The 21391-nt window shown below is 50.6% G+C and overlaps 1 long non-coding RNA gene across 9 annotated transcripts; it reads right to left on the bottom strand.

Moving 5' to 3' along the window:
- Positions 1–6906: 6906 nt before the first annotated feature.
- LOC136531606 (uncharacterized) lies at positions 6907–12803 on the bottom strand. 9 transcript variants are annotated; one of them, XR_010778067.1, is made up of 7 exons: positions 11364–12803; positions 9460–11248; positions 8235–9415; positions 8077–8149; positions 7462–7559; positions 7194–7386; positions 6907–7115 (listed from the first exon to the last, which is right to left on the bottom strand). It is a non-coding gene; the product is annotated as an uncharacterized lncRNA (long non-coding RNA). The 9 variants fall into 9 exon arrangements; XR_010778070.1 differs by having other exon boundaries at positions 8235–8469; positions 11144–11248; XR_010778071.1 differs by having other exon boundaries at positions 8235–8294; positions 11144–11248.
- Between the last annotated feature and the right edge of the window lie 8588 nt (positions 12804–21391).

The raw sequence follows: 21391 nt of genomic DNA, 5'->3' as shown, positions 1-21391 counted from the left end.
GCCCTGCGGTGGGCTCGGCAGATGGGCCCTCTTCCGTCGAGGCGTAGTCGACGGATGGCTTGTGGAGGTCTCTGGCGAAGACGTTCGGGGGAACTGGGGTCCGTGCCGACGCCATCTTTGCTAGTTCGTCCGCGGCCTCGTTGAACTTTCGTGCAACGTGGCTGAGTTCGAGACCGTCGAACTTGTTCTCCAGACGACGTACTATCGCGCAGTACGCCTTCATTTTGGGGTCATGGCAGCTTGACTCTTTCATCACCTGATCGACGACGAGCTGCGAATCACCCCGTACGTCGAGACGTCGCACTCCAAGTTCGATGGCGATTTGCAGGCCGTTGACGAGGGCCTCGTATTCGGCGACATTGTTGGAGGCGGCGAAGTGAAGCCGGATCATGTAGCGCATGTGTACTCCGAGGGGCGAGATCAGGAGCAGGCCCGCGCCGGCCCCAGTTTTCATCAGAGACCCGTCGAAGTACATGGTCCAGCATTCTGATTGGATCTGGACGGGTGGCAGCTGTGTGTCGGTCCATTCGGCTACAAAGTCAAACATGACCTGTGATTTGATCGCCTTCCGAGGCGCGAAAGACAAGGTTTCCCCCATGAGTTCGACAGCCCACTTGGCTATTCTACCCGAGGCCTCCCAGTTTTGGATTATCTCTCCTAGAGGAAAAGACGACACCACAGTCACCGGGTGGGATTCGAAGTAGTGACGCAGCTTGCGTCTAGCCAAGACTACGGTGTAAACCAGCTTCTGGATGTGGGGGGTAACGTGTCTTAGTCTCGGAGAGCACTTCGCTGATGAAGTAAACAGGTCGTTGGACGGGTAGAGCGTGTCCTTTCTCCTGCCTCTCGACTACTATGGCCGCGCTGACCACTTGGGTCGTTGCAGTGACGTAGAGTAAGAGGTGCTCGCCCTCGGTGGGTGGCACCAGGACGGGGGGGTGGTGAGCAGTGCTTTGAGCCTGGCGAGGGCTTCTTCGGCCTCGGTGGTCCAAGAAAAGCGCTCGGACTTTCTCAAGAGGCGGTACAGGGGCAGGCCTTTTTCGCCGAGGCGCGAGATGAAGCGGCTTAGGGCCGCAAAGCATCCCATGACCCTCTGCACCCCTTTGAGGTCCCGGATCGGGCCCATGTTGGTCACGGCCGAGACCTTCTCCGGGTTGGCCTCGATCCCTCGTTCCGAGACTATGAATCCCAAGAGCATGCCTCGGGGAACCCCGAAGACACACTTCTCGGGGTTGAGCTTGATGCCCTTCTCTCTGAGACATGTGAAGGCAATCTCCAAATCGCCGACGAGATCCCCGGCCTTCCTAGACTTGACTATGATGTCATCTACGTAGGCCTCGACGGTTCGCCCGATGTGTTCACCAAAGACTTGGATCATGCATCGTTGGTAAGTAGCCCCTGCGTTTCTGAGGCCGAACGGCATGGTTATGTAGCAGTACATGCCGAATGGAGTGATGAAAGAAGTCGCGAGCTGGTCGGACTCTTTCATCTTGATTTGGTGGTAACCGGAATATGCATCAAGGAAGGAGAGGATTTCGCATCCTGCAGTGGAGTCGACGATTTGGTCAATTCGTGGTAGTGGGAATGGGACTTTCGGGCACGCTTTATTTAGACCAGTGTAGTCCACGCACATCCTCCACTTGCCACTTTTCTTTCTGACTAACACAGGGTTAGCCAACCACTCTGGATGGAATACTTCCTTGATGAATCCGGCTGCCATGAGCTTCTGCAATTCTTCGCCGATGGCCCTGCGCTTCTCCTCGTCAAATCGGCGCAGGCGCTGCCTTGCCGGCCTGGAGCCTGCCCGGATATCTAAGGCGTGCTCGGCGACCTCCCTTGGTATGCCCGGCATGTCCGAGGGACTCCATGCGAACATATCGACGTTCGCACGGAGAAAGTCGACGAGCACGGCCTCCTATTTGCCGTCGAGGGTGGCGCCGATCTTCAGTTCTCGGCCGTCGGGGACGGTGGGATCGACGGGGACGGGCTTGACAGCCTCCGCGGGCTCGAAGGTCCCGACGCGCCGCTTGGCGTCGGGAACCTCGCCACCAAGCTGGACGAGATCGGCGATGAGGGTCTCAGCCTCCACGACGGCCTCGGCGTACTCGATGCACTCGACGTCGCAGTCGTATGCATGTTCGTACGTGGACTCGACGGTGATGATGTCGTTGGGGCCTGGCATCTTGAGCTTGAGGTAGGTGTAGTTGGGGATCGCCATGAACTTGGCGTAGCACGGGCGCCCCAAGATGGCGTGGTAAGCCCCCTTGAATTCAACCACCTCGAAGGTGAGGACCTCCTTGCGGTAGTTGGAGGGAGTGCCGAAGCAGACGGGTAAGTCGATGCGCCCGAGGGGTCGCGTGCGCTTTCCTGGCACGATGCCGTGGAAGGGCGCGGAACCGCCTCGGAGCCGCGATTGGTCGAGCTCCAGGAGCTCCAGAGTGTTGACGTAGAGGATGTTGAGGCCGCTGCCTCCGTCCATGAGCACTTTGGTAAGTCGGGTGTTGCCGACGATCGGGTCGACGACGAGCGGGTACCGCCCGGGGTTTGGAACATAATCGGGGTGGTCATCCCGGTCAAAGGTGATTGCCTCCCGAGACCAGGAGAGGTACCGGGGGGTGGCCACCTTGACCGAGAAAACCTCCCGGCGTTCCCCTCTTTCGCTAGCGCATCGTGAGGCATGCCGAGGGTCCGCCAAAGATCATGAAAGCGTTGCGTACCTCGGGGAACCCGTCGTCCTTGTCCTCGTTCCGACCGCCGGGGCCCTTCTGCTTGGTGTCGTCGTCGGGGAGCCCGAGCCTGGCGTAGTAGCGCCGGAGCATGGTGCACTCCTCGAGGGCGTGCTTCACCGGACCTTGATGGTAAGGGCAGGGCTTCTTCAGCATGTCGTCAAATAGCCCGGGGACCGCGGAGATTCCTACGATCCGTTGTGGCGACCTAGACGGCCTCGAGGACTTCCTGCTTCCCTGGGCGACCCTTCTTCTTTTTCTTAGGGAGGTGGGGGGCTGAGGCCTCGGGGGCCTCTTCCCTCCGCTTCCCCTTGGGATCGGTGTTGGGGAAGATGGCTCCGACGGCCTCTTCCCCTGAGGCGAAGCTGGTGGCGATGTCGAGGAGCGCGGCAGCAGAGCGCGGGACGTTGCGTCCTAACTCTCGGACCAAGTCCCGACAAGTGGTGCCGGAGAGGAAAGCCTGGACGATCTCCGAGTCGCCGACGCTGGGTAGCTCGGTGCACTGTTTGGAGAAGCGTCGGATGAAGTCTCGGAGAGACTCGTCTGGCTTCTGGCGGCAGCTTTTCAGATCCCAGGAATTCCCAGGGCGTACGTATGTGCCCTGGAAGTTCCCGACGAAGATCCTAACCAAGTCGCGCCAGTCGTGGATTTGCGAGGGAGGGAGATGCTCGAGCCAGGCTCGTGCCGAGTCCGACAAGAGCAGAGGGAGATTGCGGATGATGAGCAGGTCATCGTCCGCGCCACCTAGCTGGCAGGCCAGGCGGTAATCGGCGAGCCAGAGTTCCGGGTTGGTCTCGCCGCTGTATTTCACGAGGTTGGCCGGCTGTCGGAACCAGGCGGGGAAAGGAGCAACACGGATGGCCCTGCTGAAGACCCGAGGTCCTGGCGGCTCAGGGGAAGGACTGCGGTCCTCACCGCTGTCGTAGCGACCGCCTCGGTGTGGGTGGTAGCCCCGTGCGGCTCCGTCGTCGTGGTGCCGTCGCCTGCCAACTACTTCGTGGTCGCCCTGTGCCTCGCGTTGGTCCCTAAGTCGGTCGCGCACCGAGGGGGCCCTGTTGACCGTCGGCGCGCGAGCGTCCTCGGGACGGACCGAGGCATCCTGGCCCCGGCGAGGTTGCGCTGTGGGTTGCTCCGAGGTGCCTCTACGTCGGCGGGAGGCGGAACTTTCGGCCTGCTGCACCGCTGCGGTCTCGAGAAGATCGCGGAGCTCTCCGCGGACCCGTCGCCCCTCGGTGGTGGAGGGCTCGGGCATCGCTCGGACCAGCATCGCAGCTGCTGCGACATTCTGGCTAGCGTGATTAAAGATTGGGGGTGGCTCTCCCCCCTCGTTGTCGTTGATGCGGTGATGGACGTCGCGGGCCCTCCCTCGGGCCCCTCCGCCCTCACCGCGCCCTTGCTGCTCCTGCTCGAGAGTGTCCCGAAGCTGTTGCAGAAGGAGTCGGTCTTGTTCGACCTTGTTTCGAAGCTCGCGGAGCTGCTCCAGGTCTGGGCGTCGATGCCCCCCACGAACGGGATTCTCGTTCCGTGCCGCCGGGGCCTCGAGACGCGGAGGTGTGGCATCGCCCGCCCCTGCCCGGGGCGGGGAATGGTTGCCTGTCCTTTCGTCCTCTTCACCCGCCCTTGGCATCCCGAGCCCGACGTGGAAGCACTCACGAGATGGATCGTAAGTTCCTTCGTCGTCAGAGTCGGAGTAGCCGAGGCAGTAGTCGCTCGCGGCCAAGAATTGGCGCAAAGCCCCAGGGTTGTGGAGTTCGGAGAAATCCACTCTGGGCCATGCCTCGTCCTCGTCTGAGGGGTCGGAGCGGGTGCTCAGGTCGAGAGCGAAGCGCTGGCGGCGTTCCGAAGGGTGCTCGTGAGTGGCAGCGTATGCGTAGGCGTAAGAGGCGGCGGCATTTCTCAACCCAAAGGGGTATGGGGACGGTGCCGTCTCCATATTCTGCCCCGCCCGGGTCGGCTCTTCAGGGAGTGGTGGAGCGGAGCTAGACGACTGGGCGTCGCCGCGAGCCCCCGGCGATTTTCCTTCGTCCATGCTCAGGCCAGACAGGTCCCCAGCCAGGGACCCCGTACCAACAGCTGGTCGTAGGGCATCGGCGGGGAGGGGCGTGCCGCCCTGGGCTCGCGTAGCTTCGGGGTGGCCTTGCCCGCGTCGCGCCTGGCGAGCGTGGCGAGAGCGGCCGCCCTGGCGCCGCCTGCGCCTGGGCTGCCGGGGGCGCGACTTCATCGTCGGACGGTGGGGGCTCGAGGAGTGAGGAGCACCATGTCGTACTCATGCCCTAGAGACATGAACTCTAGGCTCCCGAACCAAACTATGGTGCCGAGACGCAATGGTCATACGGGGTCTGCCATCCGGAACTTGCTAGGATGACGAAGCTGACACGCAGCGACCCCTACCTGGCGCGCCAACTGTCGGTGCTTTGGAACCAGGGGTCCCTCAACCAACGAGTGAATCTGTGCTGCGTGCCCCTAATCCCGGATGGTAGTGCAAAGAGACACAAGGTTTATACTGGTTCAGGCAATCGAGGCCCTACGTCCAGTCCGAGAGATCGATCTTGTATTCCTTGCACCGGAGTGCTCGTAGTAGGGGGTTACAAGCTAGGTGAGAGAGGGGACTAGCCCCAGGTCTCGGCGTGGGTGGTGCGGGCTGCTTGAGGCGTTGTTCCCAAGCAGCGTAGGAGTGCGTGGTTCTATCGGTGTGTTCGTCTTTTTTCTCCTCCCCTAGAAATGGCCCCGGTCCCTTCCTTTTATACTCTAAGGGAGGACCGGGAACGTACATAGGTTGCTACATAGCGCTTCTGCAAATGGGGTGTCGTGTCCGAGCCCTGTAGCCGGCCACTGTTGTTGTGGTATGGTCGATGGAGTGGCTCCGTCCTTGTCGTGCAGAAGTGACACGCCGGTCATACTTGATCTTGTGCGTCGTGGGGCTCCAGTACAGCTTGATGCAGGACATGGCGGGCGACGTGCTGGTCACCGTGTAATGACGTCGTAGTGGGCAGCGGCTCTGCAGATGCCGAGGCCGAGCCATCGTGGGGGGCTCGGCGGTCATGGACCCTCAGGCTGCCGAGCCCGTGAAGCAAACTGCCGAGGCCTCGGGGGAGTTGTTGGCCCTGGGTACTGATTCCGAAGCCACAGTAGCCCAGGCGCGGCTCCCCATGCTGCGTTGTCCTCAGAGCAGGAGTTGGCAGCACAGTGAGGCATGGGTGTCAACCACGTGCATGGTGGTTAGCACAGTGACGGATAACCCCTGCCTAGTCCGGGGGACGTGCAGGTCATCGCGTGAGGACGTCGTAGGGGGCTGTGGCTCTGTAGGTGCCGAGGCCAAGCCATCGCGGGGGGCTTTGGTGGACATGGGTCCCCAGGCTGTCGAGCCCCTAAGGCAAACTACCGAGGCCTTGGAGGGAATTATTGGTCCTGGGTACTGATTCCGAGGCCACAGTAGCCCAGACGTGGCTCCCCACGCTGCGTTGTCCTCGGAGCTGGAGTTGGCAGCACAGTGAGGCATGGGTGTCAACCATGTGCATGGTGGTTAGTACAGTGACGGGTAACCCCTGCCCAGTCCTACCTCCTGTCCCATCGGCCATTCTGCTGTACTATGCCGAGCATGCGGTTGTCGTCAGGGGCAGCAGTTGGCTGAGTTGATGCGACACGACGTTTTGTCAGAGGGACGGGAGGAGGAAGAGGCAGCGGAGTGCTGCCGAGCCCGCCTTGCGCGAGACGGAGGGTCGGTGGCCCGGCCGAGGCCTTTGGCGGGGAATCGCTCGAGGTCGGTAGTGAGGGAGCCTCGGGCGAGTCGGAGAATCGGCCGAGGCCCGCGGTGATGGGCCTCGGGCGAGTCGGAGAATCGGCCGAGGCCCCCGAGGCCTCGAGCGAGTCGGAGAATCGGCCGAGGCCAGCAGTGTTTAGCTGGTTTCGATCTCTACGAAGTCTAAGCAGTCGTTTTTTTGGGTCTTGCTTAGGGTACCCCTTCTCACGGTACCCGACACTATATATATCATGGAATGACATCTTAATCAACGCACGCTAGGACGGTGTCTAAGCACAATGGTAAGAAACTAACACAGGCACGATTCACAAGAATATCACGCAATAGATACAAAAATGTACCCGTTCCACGAATAGTGCTAATGTCCTCCTCACTGTCAATGTCATGCACGTCATCAGTGCCACCAATGCAACTTAAAGGTTCCGTGCCGTCTCCAAATGTAACCATATAATTAAAATTGAACCATACAATAAGCAAACTATGTTGCCACGATAATTTCAGTCACCGCACCAATAAATACTTTTATTAGCAGAATAAGTAACCTGATAATTGTTGTAAGCCATTACTGTAGGTTGACTGCCTATAGAGCCAGTCACTATTTTCGCCTGTTTCATTATTAGAATTCACATCTGCAAGTTTAAATATAGTAATTGTTATTAGTTATAACAGTATGGCAATTAAAATGACACTCAGCAATACCATCATACCTATTGAATGGCCAGCCATATTGTTTTCAAGATCAACATTCTCTTGGTTACTCATCTTATACCTCTGGCGGGGTTTCTTGTTTCTTTCACTCCCCTTTTCATCAGACATTGTTGCATACCGTTCTCTCCCTCTGCATCTTCTGCTCATTACGATCCCCATCTAGTGGCACCAACCATGATCGGGTATGATTCCCTTCAATAAAGTTTGGTGAGGAGTCAAAAACATATAAACATAGAACATGTAGGGAGGCTATAAAAGTTTATATACCTCCATGTGTTGTATTTGTAAGGTCCCCCAAAGGTACCCAATCACAGGTTGGCCTTGACGTGTCCATCGACACTACCTGTACTGTATATATCTATACTCTGAAAAAATTTATAGGAAATAATTAGGAATTTTTCAAAGTTCACAAAGCTCTAATTAATATGAGAAATATTAAACCGAGAGCTAATTGAGATGTACTAAACACAAGCAAGATAACTCACTGAAAATAGCTCTAGCTAGAAGCCCAACCAAACCACTAATTACCAAGCATGGATTCAAATAAAAGCAATAGAGAGGTGCCTAGAAGTTGCCGAGAATAAATACAAAGAACTTGCTGCACTGTCAACTACCATGCACCCTACAGCTAGCGAACACATAAAAATATATTGTTAACCAATTAAGCTTGTTCTAACACAAATAACTACAACTCAAGTATTTGACAAAGGAACAATGGTTAAACCAAAGCTCATGCTTGCCACTGCATATCAACCAAGACAAAAGAGCAATATTCAAAGCAATGCAATGGTTGAATTACTATAGTACAAAAAAGACATTGCCCATAATAAACTAAACGTGCACCTGCAACTCTAGATGCAAGTGCACAAGAGCAGTGCAAACCTGAGAGCTCTGCTGTTGTCAACCTGTTGTGCCAACCTGCTGATGATCTACAGAACAGATATTGCTGGTGCTACTGCAAGGAAATAAAATATGTTTGTCACAAGAAATCGAAGAACCACCTGCAACTCAAAATGCAAGTGCACAAGAGCAATGCAAACCTGAGAGCTCTGCTGTTGTCAACCTGCTCATAATCTACACCACAGATATTGCTGGTGCTACTACAAGGAAATAAAATGTGTTTCACAAGAAATCGAAGAACAAAGCAGAGTTTGTCTGTGGTTAATACTGTAAACTCCAGCCTGCAGAGCAGAGAGAGCACAGCTCCTCTTATTGAACAAACAATTGCTGCAGCAAAAACTGTTGTTCCTGGGCTAGCTGCGGCTGCTACTTGACCTGCAGATCAGGATATGATATGGCTGCTGCTCTTGGCACAAAGTGAAAGAGCAGAGAGGGGTCTGGTGCTGCACTGCTGCCTAAAAACAGTAAAAATGCATTGTAAAATTTTGGCCGGCCGTGGCTGCCTAGTCCTGGTTTTAGGGTTTTGGCCGACCGCTAGCTAGCTGTAGCCGGGCAGGGCTGGCCCATGGCCGGCCGGGGGTATCTGCTGGCCGACTGTGGCCTAGCCAGGGACGACTGTGGCCTGGCCATAAACAGACGGTGAAAGCAATTCGCATTTAACTAAATCCTCTATCCTTCCAAAAGCAATTGCCGGACTATAAACAGTAGGTGGGATGCAAAACAAAATTGAATTGTCGGTTAATGAATAGTAGGTCAATCAGCACCACCTGAAATGAGCGGCGGGCTTTCACGATGGGCTGCGATGCTCGATCGGCCGATGTTCGTAAGTCCACGTCGGCGACGTTGGCTCCATCTCTGGTGCATAGGAAGAACGGCAGGCCACCACAGACGGCGGTGGTAGGGCTGCCTGAACGCCGGGTGATGGGCGGCGATGCCTGTTCGCCAAGGTGTCCTCACCGGCGACGCAGGCTCCAGGTCAGATGTCGGCGACGCGGGCACGCACGATCATGGCGTGCTGGCCCGGCGAGGGAGATCATGGAGGCGGAGGGGTCGTGGACTTGGTCGCAAAGGAGGCGGGGCGTAGGTCGCGGACGGTGGCAGGGTCTCATGGTGCACTGAGTCTCACGGACTTGGTCACAAACAGTGGCGGGGTCTTAGGTTACGAAGGCCGATCGCGGAGGCCGATCGCGAAGGCCGGTCGCAGAGGCCGATCACAGAGAAAGAATGTCGCCAAAACGCACGATGGTGAATGTGTCGCGGAGAAAGAAGGTGATTGTGAGTCAATAAGGCAAGGAGTCTCACGATGGTGATTGGGTCCCACCTTCCTTGTATTTGCACGGAGTCACGATGGTGATTGGGTCCCACCTTCCTTGTATTTGCACGGAGTAGATCCTTGTATTGGGTCACGGTGTTTGCGCGTCGTTTTGATTCTACGAAGCCGCGGGATCGCAAGAGGGAACGGCGGCCCCAAAACTTTGTCGCACCAAAAAGTGTCCACGTTTTGTTCTTTTTAGTTGTGGGAGACTAGTATTGTTTTGCTTGATTTAAGAAACAAAAACTACTTGAATAGTTGCATTTATTTGCTTCATGAACTTTCCTTGATGAAATCAATCCATGATTATGCTGGCTGGGTCTAATTCTAACTACACTTTTGTAGGGGGCAAGAAAGAGAAAATAAGGTATCATGGATTTGAATTCCCCCTGATTTTGATTTCCTGGATGAAGCTTACGGAGAAGCATCTCAAGCAAACACTTCCTTTTGTACTCAACTAGGCCCTACAATTTCTACAATTTCTAAGATAAGACTATCTCTTGAGGAGTCTAAATTTGAAGATAACGAGCAACTTTCAAGTGCTGCTCCCACCACCCAAGTTGCTGCTCTCTCACCCTAAAATGCTATTGCTACTGCCCACCAGATGCAACCATCTAGTTACATTTCTATATGGACATCAACATTAACAGAATCTACCTGAGGGCCAAGGCTTAGGCCTATGATCTAAAAAACTACTTTCAGAAGCTCAGTGCCTATCACTTTTATTAGAGTCTAGGCACCCAGCTGACATGCAAAGAAAGCGAATACATGGTAATTTTTACCATGCATTTTGTTTCAATGTTTCAGTTACTTTTGGAAGCCCTGAAATATTCTGCCAGTTTCAATATTGAATGTTTCACAACAAATGTGCATTGTGTTAGGCAAAATAGTGTTAGGCATTAAGCAATAATATTGTTATAAATTAGGCAAAACAGTGTGGCTGATAAAGCAATAATAGTGAGACTACCAGAAATGAAGGCTAATAGCTCAGGCATGAGGAGAAATGGGTGCACGTAGTTCTAAAATTTAGGCGAGCAAGGTTAGCTGTAAAGGCAAGATCGGCGAGTGCATATGTAGCCCCGCTCGGTCGCTCGGAGGAGGACCTGGGATGGTGACACATGGTGAGGAGCACCACACCAGCCGGATCCAAGGTCATGGGGATAGCAAGATGTAAACAGTGCATTGAAATGTTAAAAATACATGTGCAAGTGCAAGATGTAGCAACTGAAAAGAAGTACCTAAAAGTTCTAGCGGATGTTCCTAGAGCCTTTATGGTGATGAGCAGGTTGCTGCTGGTAATGTTGTAGCGGATTGCATTTTCTTAGGCAATTTAAGTGTCATTCACTAGGCAACAATGTCTTCCTAAATAGGCAATTTATGTATTTTGAAAAAGCAAAAAGTATGGTGTATGTTTTCATTTGTTTATGCACCGCATCTATGTTTGTAACAGGCCAGAAATGTATTCAAGCAGAGCCAAGGTGTGGTGGGCTAAAATAAAAAACAATTGTATCTAAAGAAAAAGCCAAGGTGATTAAATCAAAACTAATTTTCAACAAAGCCATGTTACCTTAATAACTGAACCAGAAATGTTCACAACAACAGCAGAAAAAAAAGCCACCACCAAAAAACTATTGTGCAATTTTCAAGCGACTGGAATATCAAGTTTGCGTATTCATCATGAGGCGCAACACACAAAATGCAGTTAATCAAAAAATCTACGCGGTGCTAATGCCTCACCTGCATCAGTCGCCACCCCCCCAGTTTGGGTCACTTGCACGCTGGACTCAGAATCACCCCCATGGACGCAGACATATCCAGCACTGAGATATCAAATTAATCTCTCTACAAAATTCGTGGCAGATTCTCAATCAAGAATAGCAGTAGCTCTCCTCATCCATTTGTTAGCATGATTGCCCTAGAAAGGACACCAATTAGCATGAAGAGGAAGGGAGATTACCGTTGTGCTTGGTGCGAGCTAACTGTGGACAGAACAATGCAAGTGGAAACCTCATTCAACTGGAAATAGAGAATTTTAGATCTTTTTGATCTTATAAGCTCCTTTGCTGAATGAAGCTGCACAGCCTCTACCAAGCTTGTGTGTTCTTGTGGCCTGACAAGCTCCGAGCAAACATAAAACCCCCCTCAGAAACACATCTTTCGTTTAATTTCTAAGGTAGCCAAAATAACTGCAACATTATTGACATAGTAGAATGTCCGTACTAACTGTAATTTAAAGATTCATGCAAAAAAAGAAATGAAACTTCATACTACATTGTTGGATATACAACCATTTTCAATTTTTTTTCTGCAAATTCCTGGTATGAGCCATAATCACAACTTTTAATTGGCACATTAGATGTGTGCAGACATATATTCCATCCTAAAAAAAACAGACATATATTCCATGAAGTTAGAGCATCTCCAAGAGGCTCCATATTCTTCCTAAATGCTAGGAATAGAGATTTTGGTGAAAAACTACACTCCAACCGCTCTTCTAAATGATCATCCAAGTATAGCTATCTTCTCTGTTATAGATTTTTCGCTAGCCAAAAATAGAAGACGAGAATGGCTCTCTAAAATGTGCATGAGATATAGAAAAACTATTGAAGATTGAAAAGATAAAGAAATGATGATTTAGAGAGTGAGATTTAGAAAGGCTCTCGGCGATGCTCTTAACATACCACACAAAAAATTTGGAACTACAACCCAACCATGAGCACTGAATGATCGCACCTGCAAATATCAATGGATTAAAGCCATACCTGCAACTGCAACAGATGTAGCTGCTCACCGTCCAGTGCGGGTCCGGCCACACCCGCGGCTGCGACGGCAGCAACGGGCGGACTGGGGCTAGAGCAGGGCTGGGAGACGACGACGCCCTGCGCATCAGGCGACCTTGGGGTGGATCTAGGCCTTCAGAAGGCAGATCCGGTGGAGACCGCAGCGGCCGTAGCTCGACCACCACGCAGAGCTGGTCCGGCCCAACCCGCAGCTGTGAGCAGCTGCGACGGGCAGTAGACGGGCAGTCAATGTGTGGTTGGGAGACGGCGGTCGCCCACATCGGCGGCGGCAGCGACCTTGGTGCAGGCCCAAGCCTTCGGAGGGCCGATCTGGCAGGAGACGATTCGGAGCGGCTCCCCGGCGACGAGGAAGGCTGACCTGGGTTGGGGGAGGGCTCCGAGCGACCTAGGTGGGGGTGGAGCGGAGAGGGAGGGAGAGAGGGAAAAGGAGGAGAGGAGAGCGCTCACGGACACCAATGGTGGCGGCGGCGGCGGCCACCAAGCGTCCCTGGCCACGGAACCAGGTCGCTGGGGCAGAGAGGGCGTGCGGGCGCGCTGCGGGTGGCTGACGAGTCAGGGAGGAGAAGAAATGAATAGGCGCGTTCGAGTGGATGGTGTGCGTGCCGTGCGACAAAAGTACGGCCGGCTAATAAGTAGTCTTCACCTTATTATTATTAAGCTGGTATCTAGAAATTCAAATCCAACACTTTCGGCCCGTCTATTCGCACTGCCACGCTATGCCTGAGGCGCGGCGAGGCTGCCCACATGGCAGCAACCAGGGCCCTAATCGGTGACGTGGCTAGCTCTACCGCACCACCGAACAGGGGACGGCGATGACGCACCACACATCATGGCGCGGCAGTGGCGCGCCACCGTCCAGGGCGAAAGCCTAATATAGGCCCGTGGCCCAGTCCCGCCCCTCCCTCTCTGTTTCAGTCGCCAGGGCACAGTAGCCGCCTTCGTGCCGCCCTGCCCCTATCGGCGCGCCTCCTAGCCCGCACCACCACTCCATTGCCTCCCGGCTCCCCAACGGTCGGCCGTCGAATTTCCCTCCCTTAGCATTCCCCTCCATACCTTCTTCGAAGCTCCTCATCGGCCTTGTCAAGGTAATGAAGCTCCTCCTCGGCCTCCATGGTGGATCGAAAGATTTGAATGAGTAGGTAGGGTATGGAGGAAAATATAAGTTCATTAGAATGTTGGATTGAAGGATTAGGATTAGGATTGCCAATGCTAAGATTAATTGGTTAGTTAGAATTATGATTACCATGTATTTTGCTTGTTTGAGTTTGTATCTCTACTTTTATATGTGAATAAATATATGGACGCACGATTGATGTATCAAATTTTATTTTTTACTGACCAAAGTATAGTTTTTATATAGTTTTCATGTTTGCATCTAAGATAGAGTTTGCAACAAAGTGTAGGTTATATTTTATTTGTTGTAATGCAAATGGTTCTCATTGACATTAATTTATGATATTTTGATTTTTGTTTGTTAAATTACAACCGTTTTGTTAGATGCAAGAAATGTATCAGGAGAAGTTTTGGCGAAAACGGGGTCGTTCTCGAGAATTATACCCTGACGCGTCTAGCAAAGATGCCCCCGTCCATCCTGACCTCCCTATCCCTAACTATGACTGTGGTTTCCCGGGCGACGTGTTTTAATCGAGACATCCAGACACAGCGCGCATTGCTTCTGCACATGTAGTCGTTTTAATGTAAGTAATTGTTTCCACTGTCTTTTTTCTTCATTTGTGTAAGTAGGCTACTAATATTTTGTTGGAATCTTTTTGTGTAGGACCATGGGAGGTGTTTTTTCTTTCAGTGGATCGACGGTGCAGAGAAGTTTGATCCTAGGTACCTCCTTTTCGACGATTGGTGTAGAGAAAGACATCCATGTGAGCGCTTTCAGCATTGGGTTCCACCCCTCCTAACCCCCCCCCACCAATGACGGCTAAAGAGAAGCACATAGCCACAGTTAACTCGAGGAACCTCCTCTGTGCGAATGCGGAGATCGAGCTATGATAAACCTTGATAATACGTTAGAGTTTGTGTGTCCGAACAAACACAAAATAAGTGAAAAATGTATCTGATTAAATGTTTATCTCTATAGGTGTGCGTATACTAATGTATTCTCTTGTAACGTTATGGATTTGCAAAGTGTTGTTTCAATGAGTGGCTCTACCGTCCTAAGAATCAATGGCCGGAGCTCAAATCTGGACCACGAACACCAATTCACCTGAAAGTTAGGTAACTACAATTAGTTTTTTGGAACAATAAAAAGCAACAACACCGAGCAGCAGTATCAAAGTGGTCATTATCTGGTGCTGTGTCAGGACGTCTAGCATGTCCGAGTACTGCCTGTACTGATGCTTCGGGTTCCCTCTAACTACCTCCGCTTCTTGCCAGACGTATAGAGCAGTCGGTCCTACGTCCACGTGATTCCATGCCTGTATTGAATAGGATAGTCAGTCACAAGTGCGGCATCAAGTTTGAGGAAAATAAAAAATCAATGCACTTATAGATAAACGTGAACAACGGGCCTCCCAACTGGCCATCGCTCCCAACACCAAACCTATAGTAGGTGGGAACAACCTTCTAGGTTGGCACCTCCTGTACTGCGTCGACAGGCAACGCAGAGCTGACGATAGATCTATGCTAGGACCGCGCTGCCCTAGCTGTACGCTCCTATATTCTCCTAGGGCTGGCTTAGTATGTTGAGGAAGGCCCAGTTGATGGTATTAACCGACGCGTCGGGGAACAGGAAGGCGCCTAAGAAGTGCCACAGCCACACCCTAGCATACCTCTCGATCTCCTACTCTGGAGTGTCTTGGTGCAGCGGTGCCTTGAAGTTTTCTGTTATCCAGACCGAACTGACACCGGATGTTTTCCTACAATTTTTAAAAGACAATTACATGAGAGCTAAGGAAACAAAAGTAAACATTAAATTAGGCAAAGACAATATGCATCATAAAAGTTATGTACTAAACCCTCCATTTAAATAGCAAAATAATTTGTAGAATATATAGATCAGCGACAGACTTAGACCATCACATATATTTGTGATATAAGAGACCAACCAAAGACTTGCATATGCTGGTGTCAAATTGGTAAATGTTTGGAACATAGAAATTCTTACTTTGCTCTCTTAATATCCTCGTCCTCGGGTGGTCTTCTGCCACAGAACTGCTCCACCAAGTCCATCCAGTGATCGTTATCAAGGATCCTAGTCACTGGAAGACCCCCCAACCACAGACACAGAATCATCTTCACATCCTGCATCATGATAGTCATCTTACCGCAAAGAAGGTGGAAGGTGTGGGTCTCTGACCTCCACTTGTGGGTTTTTAATTCAATACAAGAAGTTTTTTAATTTAAACAATGACACAAATCAATGCTTTGTACTGTCACAACGTGTATCAAATCATACCTATCGACAGCAGCAGTGAGAAAGTGTAGGGTCGAGGATCGGTAGCCCAGTGTTGAAGACGCGGACGATCTCAAGGAAGCCGGCACGCTGTATGTATGGCCGGTATCGCTCGTCCCAGCAGTGCAATTGATGCGTGCGTAGTCTAAGAGGTACCAAGTCCTCCTGAAACTCTGACAGGCGCTGGGCTCGATGGTCCTTATCGTAGTGCACCTCAAGAATGGGGGTACTGCAGATGATGATCCCCCATCCTAGTTCAAATTTCAAATGTATATGTTAGAATAAACATTAAGAGTACTATAATTTTATGGAACATTAGTGCATAAAAACAAAGTAAATGTAAAAGGAATAAACTATTATGCAAAATTACATAATAAACATATATCATAATAAACATAGCTCCAAAGTTCCAATGTACTAACATAGTAGTTTTAAATAGCATAGCAAACAATTAACATTAATATAATAAAATATATGATATATGCACCTGTTGCCCTTGCCTTCTATGCCTGCTAGCCTTGTGACTAGGTTCTTTGCAAATGGAGCAAAGATTCCTGCCACGGGTCTCGTTGAAGTCTCCCCCTCCGTACATGTCTTCGCTGTACCCTCTCATAGCGTCCATGTTCCCCTTGAGTCACTTCTTTGGGCGCGGCGTGCGTGCGGGCGCGTGTGCAGGCGCGGCGGGCTGGGTGGTGGCGTGGCGCGGCGGGACTGGGCCGCGGGCCTATATTAGGCTCTGTCGTGCCCTGGATGGTGGTGCACCACTGTCGCGCCATGATGCGTGGCGCGTCACCGCCGCGCCCTGATTGGTGGCGTGGTAGAGCCAGCCACGTCACCGGTTAGGGGCCCTGGTCACTGCCACGTGGGCAGCCTCATTGCACCCCATGCATGGCGCGGCAGCGTTAAATCGCCGTGCCGTGCGAATAGGCGCAGCCAAAAGTGTTAGATTTGAAAAAAAAACAGTGTTAGTTTTAAAATGTGTTAAAAATAAAAAAAAAAATCGGTATCTAAAGATCCATGCACTCAACAGAGCTAGATTTAAACTTCTCAAATCTAGAGTACCAAGCCTCCGAACTCTTTTTTCTAGGTAATCAAGTGCCAATTAGCAAGATGATATCTGTGCTTATCTTCAATATTATTCCATAAAAAATCACCCATATGAGAATTGGTCATGTCAATTGGTCCTTTGGGGAGTTTAATGATGGATAACAAGTAGATAGGTATACTAGCCAAACAAGCTCTAAGGAGAGTGAGCCTGCCTGCATAAGACAGGAGCCTCCCCCTCCAACCAGCTATTCTCTTTATTATCTTGTGAATTACAGGTTGTAAGTTAGCTCTCTTCAACTTAGAATAGTGAAGGGGCACACCTAGGTATTTAATAGGAAAATCACTTTTTTGTGTAAAATATTTTAGCAAAATCATTAGCTTTGTCCTCATCCATCCCAATTGTGAAAAGATCACTTTTTTATCATAGTTAATCTTCATACCATACATTTGTTCAAAGCAAACCAAAAGCCACTTCAAAGTGCTAGCCTTCTCTATATATATTATTTTCTAAAAACAATAGAATATCATCTTGTGAACTTAGGTGGTGTTTACATCAAGGAATAAAGTTTAGGGATGTCACATTGGGTATCACATAGGAGTGTTAGGATAGTAATAATAAAATAAATTACAGAAGTCCTCACTAATCAGCGAGACGAATTTATTAAGTCTAATTAACCCGTCATTAGCACATGTTTACTGTAGCACCACATTGTCAAATCATGGACTAATTAGGCTTAAAAAATTCGTCTCGTAAATTAGTCGCAATCTGTGCAATTAGTTATTTTTTAGTCTATATTTAATACTCCATAAATATGTCCAAACATATGATATGATAGGGAGTAAACTTTAGGAAGAGGAACTAAACAAGGTCTTATAGCTCCTCTTCCAACTTATAACTCCTCCTTCCAACTTATGATCATACGGTAAACTTATAACAGTAGAGTCTCGAATGTTACACAAAGCTACATACCAGTGTCTGATTATATTTTCAACAACACCAAAACGCAAAAAAGCTGATGCATGCATCATTCGATGATGGGCAAATGACTAATAAAAAGAAAAGCTACTGATGATTGTTAACCGTTAAGGCAAAGCTACTGATTCATGCATGGCAGCGCTTTAGTGCATGTTTGGGTTGATTCCGTTGCATGGAATTACGAAAAGTTACTGCAGGTCTGGTGTTCACACATGTGTGGTCATTTAATTTGGTTGATCAATTATTTCCTATATAACTTATTCTGAAAAGACGTATGTACATATGCACACACGTACATTGCTTAACCCATAAGCAAACATGCATATGTGCTTTTATCAAAAAGAAAAAAAAAAAGATACGTGTTAGTCATATACAATATGTGGCACCGACGCCAGTCTAGTCACACCCAGACCGTATGTCCTTTTTTTGGTTCAGTATCGGATCAGGTTGATTGATTAATATATATGCATGCATTGTGCGTGGCCTGGATATATATACACGATGATTTTGTACAATTTGATAAACTTACCACCACTACCGGCCTCTTGCTAGCTGTTTGTATGAGAGATTTGCTTTTCACTACTGTTTCCAGCAATAAAGTGGGTAAATAAAGTACTGTACCATGATATGCACGATATGTTATATTTTATTTACGTATACGGACGACGTCGACAAACGTGCCCCCAACCAGTTACCAGTGTATTGAACAGCTTGAATTGACATGGAAAAGTGTATATCAGCTCGTATATGTACGTATTATTGCAATTGGCATGCAGCATAAGTGGGCTACTACATATATATTGTTATGTAATTGATCAAATATTGTGATTTTAATAACTATTTATTAATACCAAATAAATGATCCTAAGAGTCACACCATTAGATTTATACTACTAGATTCGTCGTGGAAACCATTCATAATATGCAAATCTTTATACGTCAAATGATTAATAAACATTGCTCTAGTCAAAATACATTATGATTATTTTGAGAGTTGAGACCATGCATGTCAGTGTTTGTCTGATCACAAATGTATGACTTGTAAGGCCAGTCCTAATCAAGAGCGTGACGTCAGCAAAAATAATCAATTCATGGTTGGAAAAACGTTAAATGGTTTCGTTTTTTGTGTTTTGTATGTTCTTGTTGCATTTAATTAAAGGGGAATTTTGCTGCAGGACACCGTAAAAATACATAATATGCTGATGGGCACCGCCAAAACGAGAATTTGCCCAAAGACACCGTAAATTCGTGGTTCTTTGCCTCGACACACCGCACCGATTATTTTAATCATTTCTCAGATTTGCGGAGAGAGAAGACGGGTGAAATGACTCTTTTGCCCTTGTCTTCAACCTCCGGCTGGTCATTGTTTTTTGTTCTAACACATCGCTGCCGTCTTTTCTTCTCCGGCGAGGTCTCGTCCTGCTCCCCAGCACCGGTGAGCCCGTCGCCACCTCGTGCAGCACCGTTGACTCGCCGCCACCTAGGCATCTCGTCTCCGAGAGCGGCATCCGCAGACTCCATGGACGGCGTTGCCTTCCTCTCTGCTCCGGCCATCTCCAACCTTTCCTCATCCGCCATCAAGCCGTGCCACACCACGTCGCCGCCAACACGGCATGCTTGGTCAAGTTGACCCGACGCTGGCCTCCCGCCCTCGCGCGCAGCACGTGCCGCCGCCAGCCCGACCCCGCCACCGTCCTGCCAGCGAGCCCACACGGGCCAGCAAGCAGCGCGCGGCCAGCATCGCCGCTCCAACCTACCATGCTGCCGGCTGGCTACTGCTCCCCTCCAGCCGAGGCCCTCCCGCCGTCACGCGCAGCACGCGCTGCCGCCGCCCCGACCCCACCGCCGTCCTGCCAGCGAGCCCGCGCCGGACCCCCACGCCGTGCTCGGCCCAGCACCGCCGCTCAGCCTTGCCGTGCTGCCGGCCGGCTGGCCGGCGAGCCCGGCCGGAGCCCCTCCCTCCCACGCGCGTGAGCAGCAGCTCCTCCATGGCTTCCATGGCCATGGAGTGAGAAGGAAAATGGACCTGTTGAAGTCTCGGCCCACCACGAGATGCCTAGGTGGCGACGAGTCAACGGTGGGCTCGCTGGTGCTGGGGAGCAGGACGAGACCTCGCCGGAGAAGAAAAGGCGACGGCGATGTGTTATAGCAAAAATCAATGACCAGCTGGAGGTGGAAGACAAGGGCAAAAAAGTCATTTCACCCACCTTCACACTCCGCAGATCTGAGAAATGATTAAAATAATCGGTGCGGTGTGTCTGGGCAAAGAACCACGAATTTACGGTGTCTCTGGACAAATTCTCATTTTGGCGGTGTCCATCAGCATATTATGCATTTTAGCGGTGTCCTACAGCAAAAATTCCCTTAATTAAAAGACATGTTACGGCACCCACAATGGTTAGAGCTTTACTAGCTCTAAGCCAATTTTCTCCAATAATACTAACTTTTAGCACATAGCTTTTTGAAAGGATCAAGATGCCCAAGAGGGGGGGTGAATTGGGCTAATTCTAAATTTTCTTGCAATAATCAAATCCTATGGATAGCCCAATTAACCCCTTGTGCCTAGAAAAATATTTATATCAAATTAATGCACAACAACCTCTCAACCTAAGTTCCAAACTTACTCTAGCAAGCAATTCTTATGGGAATAAAAACAAGTATTGAATTGCTCAAAGTAAATGCTCAAAGTAAGTGCTCAAAGTAAATAGAGAGAGAAATGAACGCGGCGATGTTTTGCCGAGGTATCGGAGAGTCGCCACTCCCCACTAGTCCTCGTTGGAGCACCCGCGCAAGGGTGTAGCTCCCCCTTGATCCGCGCAAGGATCAAGTGCTCTCTACGGGTTGATTCTTCGACACTCCGTCGCGGCGAATCACCCAAAACCGCTCACAACTTGAGTTGGGTCACCCACAAGCTCCGCCGGGTGAACACCAAACTCCCAATCACCACTAAGCCATCTAGGTGATGGCGATCACCAAGAGTAACAAGCACGAACTCTCACTTGACCACGCGAAGCCTAATGAGAAGATGGATGCACACTTTGCTACTCTTGATTTGCTAGTGAGGCTACTCTCTTGGATTCTCGAATCACAAACACCTCACTAGGACCTTGCTCTTCTTGGCACTCACAAATGTGTTTCTCAGCTATTGGAATGAGCAAAAGATACTCCACTCACGAGTGGAGCTTCTATTTATAAGCCAGCCTGAAAAACGAACCGTTATGAGCTTCTGCGGGATGACCGGACGCTCCGATCGTGATGACCGGACGCTCCGGTCAGTTCAACCCGTGAACCAGTTTTCAAGTGATGACCGGACGCTGTCAGGGTCCGGTCAGTACCGACCGGACGTGTCCGGTCGCTCTTGGATGCTTACTGTAAACGACCGGACGCTGGATACACAGGGTCCGGTCACACTGACCGGACGCGTCCGGTCACTCTTTTCCAAGTCTGGACCCTTACTGGAGTCGACCGGACGCTGGCCCTCAGCGTCCGGTCACATGACCTCCCAGCGTCCGGTCATACCAGACTTGATCCCCTTGGTCAAATGAACTGACCGGACCCTGCAGCCAGCGTCCGGTCGCACCGGAGCCAGCGTCCGGTCAGTGTTTTGACCCTCCATTCACTTCCAACTTTCGAACATATGTGAATGAAGTTTGCTCCAAAAGATCTTAGGCATTTATAGGAGCTACCTAGAGCTAGTTTTAACAAGTGTGCACCACACCTAACTCACTAGACTCAACTAGGTCAAGCTACCCATT

The sequence above is a fragment of the Miscanthus floridulus genome, unplaced genomic scaffold, assembly GCF_019320115.1.
Source record: "Miscanthus floridulus cultivar M001 unplaced genomic scaffold, ASM1932011v1 fs_378_2_3, whole genome shotgun sequence".
In the NCBI taxonomy this organism is placed as follows: domain Eukaryota; kingdom Viridiplantae; phylum Streptophyta; class Magnoliopsida; order Poales; family Poaceae; genus Miscanthus; species Miscanthus floridulus.
This window is presented reverse-complemented; position numbering and strand designations above follow the sequence as displayed.